Here is a 6,167-nt window from a genome sequence, read left to right as displayed (position 1 = left end):
TTATTCACACACCAGTAGGCCAGCATGTACTGCCAGATGCATGTACTGCTGCCCTAATCCAAGGTAACAGGTGCTATGAGCTTCTACAAGATTCCAGAGGGAAGGAAACACACTCATGCCAGTTTGCCAGATGCAAAGTCGAATGGAAAAGGTAGGAGTTCTCTCACATCTGGGACAACTAATGCCCATCCAGTGAATTATTAATGTGCTTTCAGGCAGGAACAGGCACAAGCAGGCCATTTTCATCCTCAGGTGTTAAATTTGGCAGCTTGGACAGTGGCCATCGGCGTCTGATTCCAACCCATGAGGCACCATTTAGCATCTGTATAAGAAAGACCACGCTTTCAGGTCTTTCAGGTCACCTCTAATGTGAACCCTTCCATAGTATAAAAAGTGAGAAAGTATGAAGATAGAGGGGTGGAGGTAGATGGGTCAAACAAGCACAGGACTTTGACCCAGGAGCACTGTGCTCGTGTCCCGTGTAAAAGTTTTTTTTTTTCCAACTATATTGGTGACGAAACCTACGTGTCTTGTGAACACAAAGGTATATTTGGAAGAGACACTATATGGAAATGGTCATGCCGTCCCTGAGCATCCAAAACTGACACTAGAGGGGTACTGAGAATTATAGTTTGAAGCATAGGTCCACTAACCAAGCTGTCATATTTGATGAGTTGGGAGTGAGAATGTATTGTAACAAGTCGTGATGGACAAAAGCAGCCTCCATTCTCTCAGCCTCTTGGTAGTCAGCGTGAGAAAGTAAGCAGTCTTGACTGACAGTAACTACAGATCCCACAGCTCCCGCAGCTTTAATGTGACCTTCTTTGGTGCATTGTGAAGCAACACCAAATCCCAGGATGTGATGGCTTACTTATGACAGATTCCCGTGTAAAAAACCAGTCTGCAGTCCACTGGTTAACTTGTCTTTCCCTTTTTGTACAGGTTTAATTGACATTCACCCAAAAGGGTCTACCCACAGTTTAGATGTGGACCCACAGCTCACACCTAAACATCAAACACCAGGGAACATAATCACATAAGGTTCAGTAAAGTGCTGTCAGTCTGTCAGAATTTAATTTGCCTACAAGGGTCCATGAAGTGCTGATCAAGCAATCCCCAGAACTGTCCAAGAACTGTCAGTGTTACCTGTCAGTCCGTATGACATCCTGCTTACCTCTTTTGATTCGTTGTTCTGTGCAATAATCCAGACTCGACACCAAGTGAACCAGGTCTAAAAAGCAACAATGCACCATTTTTGGGAACTGCCATCGGGAGCAATTTGGGGTTCGGTCTCTTGCTCAAGGATACTTTGGCATGCAGACAGCCGGGGATCAAACTTCTGATCTTCCGATTGGTGGACAACCTGCTCTACCTCTGAGCCACAGCTGCCCCTGACAGAGACAGACTATCACAAGGCTGACTCGAAGAGACAGACAGCCATCCAGTGCCTCTTGCTGTGAGGCGACAGGGCTAACCACTCGACGTATCCTCATAGAACAGTTCGTATGATATCCTACCAATTTGCGGCCCACTAATGATGTTCTTGATGATGATGAAGTTACGTAGGCTACATAACATTACAGAGGTTAAGTTCAGGCAAGAAATGTTATTGTGATTAGATGATGGGGACATGCCTTAAAATGACTCAAGGTTCTCTCAAGCTTCACACAGTTCCAAACACGCATCTCCAGGGGAAAGTCTCCATATTTGTGATCCATCCACCACCCCAACCTGCCTCCTTACAAGGTCGCTTGGGACCCCTTCCTTGTTTACTCCTGTCAGTGCATTGGTCACATATTTGAAGCCTTTTCAAAATACGGGGGATAGATATGAATTTTTACTTTTCAGAGGAAATCATATGAACAGTACCACTGCACAACCATGCTGCCTACGTTATCCACAATGATAAAACCTTGGAGGTGTTCCCACGCTTGCAACCCATGAGCCATCTTATACAGGGAAAAGAGACCCTATAGTAGACAGTGTTTCCTGATATTGCATGCTGTCAATCCTTACAAGCACATTTTGGCCTTGAAGGTGAGGAACAAAGCAGTAGAAGAGTAGATGTACCTTGCACTATGCACAGCCAATGGCAATGACATGTATCAAAAGTCTGGATTCAGATTAGCCCGTTGGTGTCCTTTAGGTTCTTGCAATGTAGAATATAATGAAAACACTTTTGTTGCTGGTGTTTGCACAAGTGTTTACAGTGGCTACTGTAAATGTATGTAGATTAACAGAACTGAGGCATTGGCACGTTTTAGTTTAGGCCAAGCATGTCATTCTGGGAATTCATAAACAGATACAGAAAACCTCTCAGAGGACTCCTGTGAGACATGGGCTTTAAATGTTCTGGGAACAAGACATATGAGCCTGGCAGTAATCGTCTGAGTTTGCACAAAACATCCAGTCGCCTAAGTAGTTAAAAATCCTGTTGTTGTCAACGGATACTCAACATATGGTCATTAAGAATGCTTTAATATAGGAGATAGCGCCTATAGTGCAGGTCTACTGTTTGTTTCAGCCATTCATGTAAAATTGCTGTCAGGTTAATTACTGGTTGTCATGGTTCCAGGCATCAGTCAGCAAAAGCAGTCGCATACACACTGCTGCAATACTGTAGAGGAATTACATAACAAAAGTACAGTTTGTAGTAGTAGTTGTGTCTCCACTTACACTCTTTGCTCTTTGACTTTCTTACTGTCCTATTGAGACAAGCCTCAAAGTCTGTTAAACATTCAGATGTCAGGTTTTCAACCCTTCAACCCCCCTAAGAGCAGGCCTGCCTCTGGTCTGATGACGCACATTTACTCTTTGTGATTGTCAGTGGCACACATTTAGCTGGCGTCACGCTTCCTGTCTGAAGGGAGCATAAATAACTGGGGAGAATACAAACAATACAGCAGAACTGAAACAGTAGAACATTATGCAGGAACCCTGTGTCTTCTGCAAGTAAGTATATGCAGACTTAACACCACTGCGGTGTTGTTTCTTGCTTTGTCCTCATCCTAAGCCACAAAAAGGCTGCATGAATGCTGTGAGAGGAAGGCCCACTGGCATAAACCTGGGCAACTCATGCCAGTAAGTAAGAACAATATCAGGGTACCAGCACTGTCACACCTAAATTCAGCTAAGATACCTACACACCTACAAAATGGATCTTGATTTACTGTGGAGCAAATATTTCATTCACTGCTCAGTTTGTCATGGCGAACATTATTTATTTCTATTTGTGAAGGCATCTCTTAAAACAAACTAATTTCAAGCAGTCTGTTTTCATTTTAGAAAAGGCAATCATGTTAGAGTGGCAGTTATCTACTGTGGTGATAGTGGGACCAGACAATCACAGGTGAAGTGGAGCCTCTCGTAAGATCAGGTGGGTGTTTTGTATACTGTTCAACAACTGTACCAGTAATTACTTGCACTGCGTGACAGAGGAGAACAATACATATTTTCTAGCGTGTCCTCTTGATGAAGTGTAATAATGTAGCATTAAATCACTGTTTCATGAACTGTTTTCATTCAAAACAAACCTCTGACCATTTTACACAGTTTTACAAGTTCACACGCTGACAGGTTTTGCCCAAATCTCAATTTTTTCCTCAGAGATAAACCTTGCTATCATGTCTGATTACAGAGTGAGCCGTCAATGTGCTCCCAGGGTTGTGTTTTGTAGTGTCCATTTGCCCTACAAAATTGTCTCGAAGAGCAGCATGATTATAGATCTGAAGAAGAAACCTCCAGTTAGACATTGTGTTTGAGGTATGATGGGAAAATACTGCTGTTATGCTTTTCAAGGTAGATTCACATACACATCAGAAAAACTGAGATTTCCTCAGACTGCGTGGTCGATAAAGACAAGGCTGTGAAGCTATTTACAGTATGTGTATTGTTAAACTGAAGCCTCAGTTTTACACACACACACACACACACACACACACACACACACACACACACACACAAAGCAGTTAAAAACCCCAAAAGGTGCAAACATTGTTGAAATATCAATATTAAAAAAAATCATTAGATAGAAAAAGAGAACAAACAAAAGAACTGCAAAGTTACTGTACAGTAAAACATGAAACAGTCCGAACCTTGTAGAGAAACAAATAGTTACCGACAGATGACATTGCAGCATGAAAAATCCAATCAGAGAAACAATTAATTTTTTAATTCATCTTTGATGAAAACAAGCTGACAGTCAAGAGAAAACATATTTAAAATTTAGTACCCAGATTTTTAAAGAACTTGTGAGTCTGTCCAGTCACTAGAATAAAAGGTGTTTTACATTTCTTCAAACCAAGGATATGTTACATTTGTAGGTTTCATACATATGGCATGGTTCAGATGACATGTATGAGCTGGAGTTCATCAGGAGAAGGAGGAGGGGATGGTGAATGGTGTGACACCAAGGCCAGATGGGTGCTTGGCAGCAGACAGGAGCAACAAAAATTGGTGTTTTTTAATGATTTTGGTAACATGCACAGGAGTTATTTGCAGATGTATTTTAATGCCAGTTAGGGACATGTCCAGCTGCATTTGTATTGACAAAAGCGAGTATTTTTTAATGAGAGGTCCAGACGTGTCCAGCTGTGTTTATAGCAAAAGAAAGATTATGTTTTTGGCATTGTTGCCTCTATTGGACAGGACAGATTCAGAGTGAAAGCAGGAGAGAGAGGGGATGCATGCAGCACAGGGCTGTGGAATGGAATCAAATCAATCAAGGGCATAGCCTTTGTACAGGAGACACCCGCTCTACCAAAGCTAGTTGGCACCCCAGACGTGGGTATTTTTTAACAAGAGTTCAGGACATGTCCAGCTGTGTTTGCAGCAAAAAAAGAAGCAGGTATTCTGTAGGTATTCTGCTGCCTGTTTTTACAGACAATTCAGAACATGTTCAGCCATGTTTGTGGAGGCAAAAGTGGATATTTTCTTAACAATAGTTTGGTATATGTCCAGCCCTATTTCTAGAGCAAAACATGTGTTTTAAGCCGAAAAAGCAAATATGTTTTTTAACAAAAGTTCGTGAAATGTCTGTGTTTGTAGCGACAAACAAAGGTATTTTTTAATGAGGGTTCAGGACATGTCCAGCTGTGTTTGAAGCAACAAAAGCAGGTGTTTTCTAACAAGTTGGGGACATGTCCAGCTGTGTTTGTAGCAACAAAAGCAGGTGTTTTTTTAACAAGTTGGGGACATGTCCAGCTGTGTTTGAAGCAACAAAAGCAGGTGTTTTCTAACAAGTTGGGGACATGTCCAGCTGTGTTTGTAGCAACAAAAGCAGGTGTTTTTTTAACAAGTTGGGGACATGTCCAGCTGTGTTTGAAGCAACAAAAGCAGGTGTTTTCTAACAAGTTGGGGACATGTCCAGCTGTGTTTGAAGCAACAAGAGCAGGTGTTTTCTGACAAGTTGGGGACATGTCCAGCTGTGTTTGTAGCAACAAAAGCAGGTGTTTTCTAACAAGTTGGGGACATGTCCAGCTGTGTTTGATGCAACAGAAGCAGGTATTTTCTAACAAGTTGGGGACATGTCCAGCTGTGTTTGAAGCAACAAAAGCAGGTGTTTTTTTAACAAGTTGGGGACATGTCCAGCTGTGTTTGATGCAACAAAAGCAGGTATTTTCTAACAAGTTGGGGACATGTCCAGCTGTGTTTGAAGCGACAAAAGCAGGTGTTTTTTTAACAAGTTGGGGACATGTCCAGCTGTGTTTGTAGCAACAAAAGCAGGTATTTTCTAACAAGTTGGGGACATGTCCAGCTGTGTTTGAAGCAACAAAGCAGGTGTTTTTTAACAAGAGTTGGGGACATGTCCAGCTGTGTTTGTAGCAACAAAAGCAGGTATTTTCTAACAAGTTGGGGACATGTCCAGCTGTGTTTGATGCAACAAAAGCAGGTATTTTCTAACAAGTTGGGGACATGTCCAGCTGTGTTTGATGCAACAAAAGCAGGTATTTTCTAACAAGTTGGAGACATGCCTGTATTTGTTGCGACAAATGTAGGTATTTTAACAAGAGTCTGGGAAATGTCCAGCTGTGTTTGATGCAACAAAAGCAGGTATTTTCTAACAAGTTGGGAACATGCCTGTATTTGTTGCGACAAATGTAGGTATTTTAACAAGAGTTGGGGACATGTCCAGCTATGTTTGTAGCAACAAAAATGGGTACTTTTAA

This window comes from Epinephelus lanceolatus, chromosome 12 (assembly GCF_041903045.1).
Source record: "Epinephelus lanceolatus isolate andai-2023 chromosome 12, ASM4190304v1, whole genome shotgun sequence".
Taxonomy (NCBI): domain Eukaryota; kingdom Metazoa; phylum Chordata; class Actinopteri; order Perciformes; family Serranidae; genus Epinephelus; species Epinephelus lanceolatus.
This window is presented reverse-complemented; position numbering follows the sequence as displayed.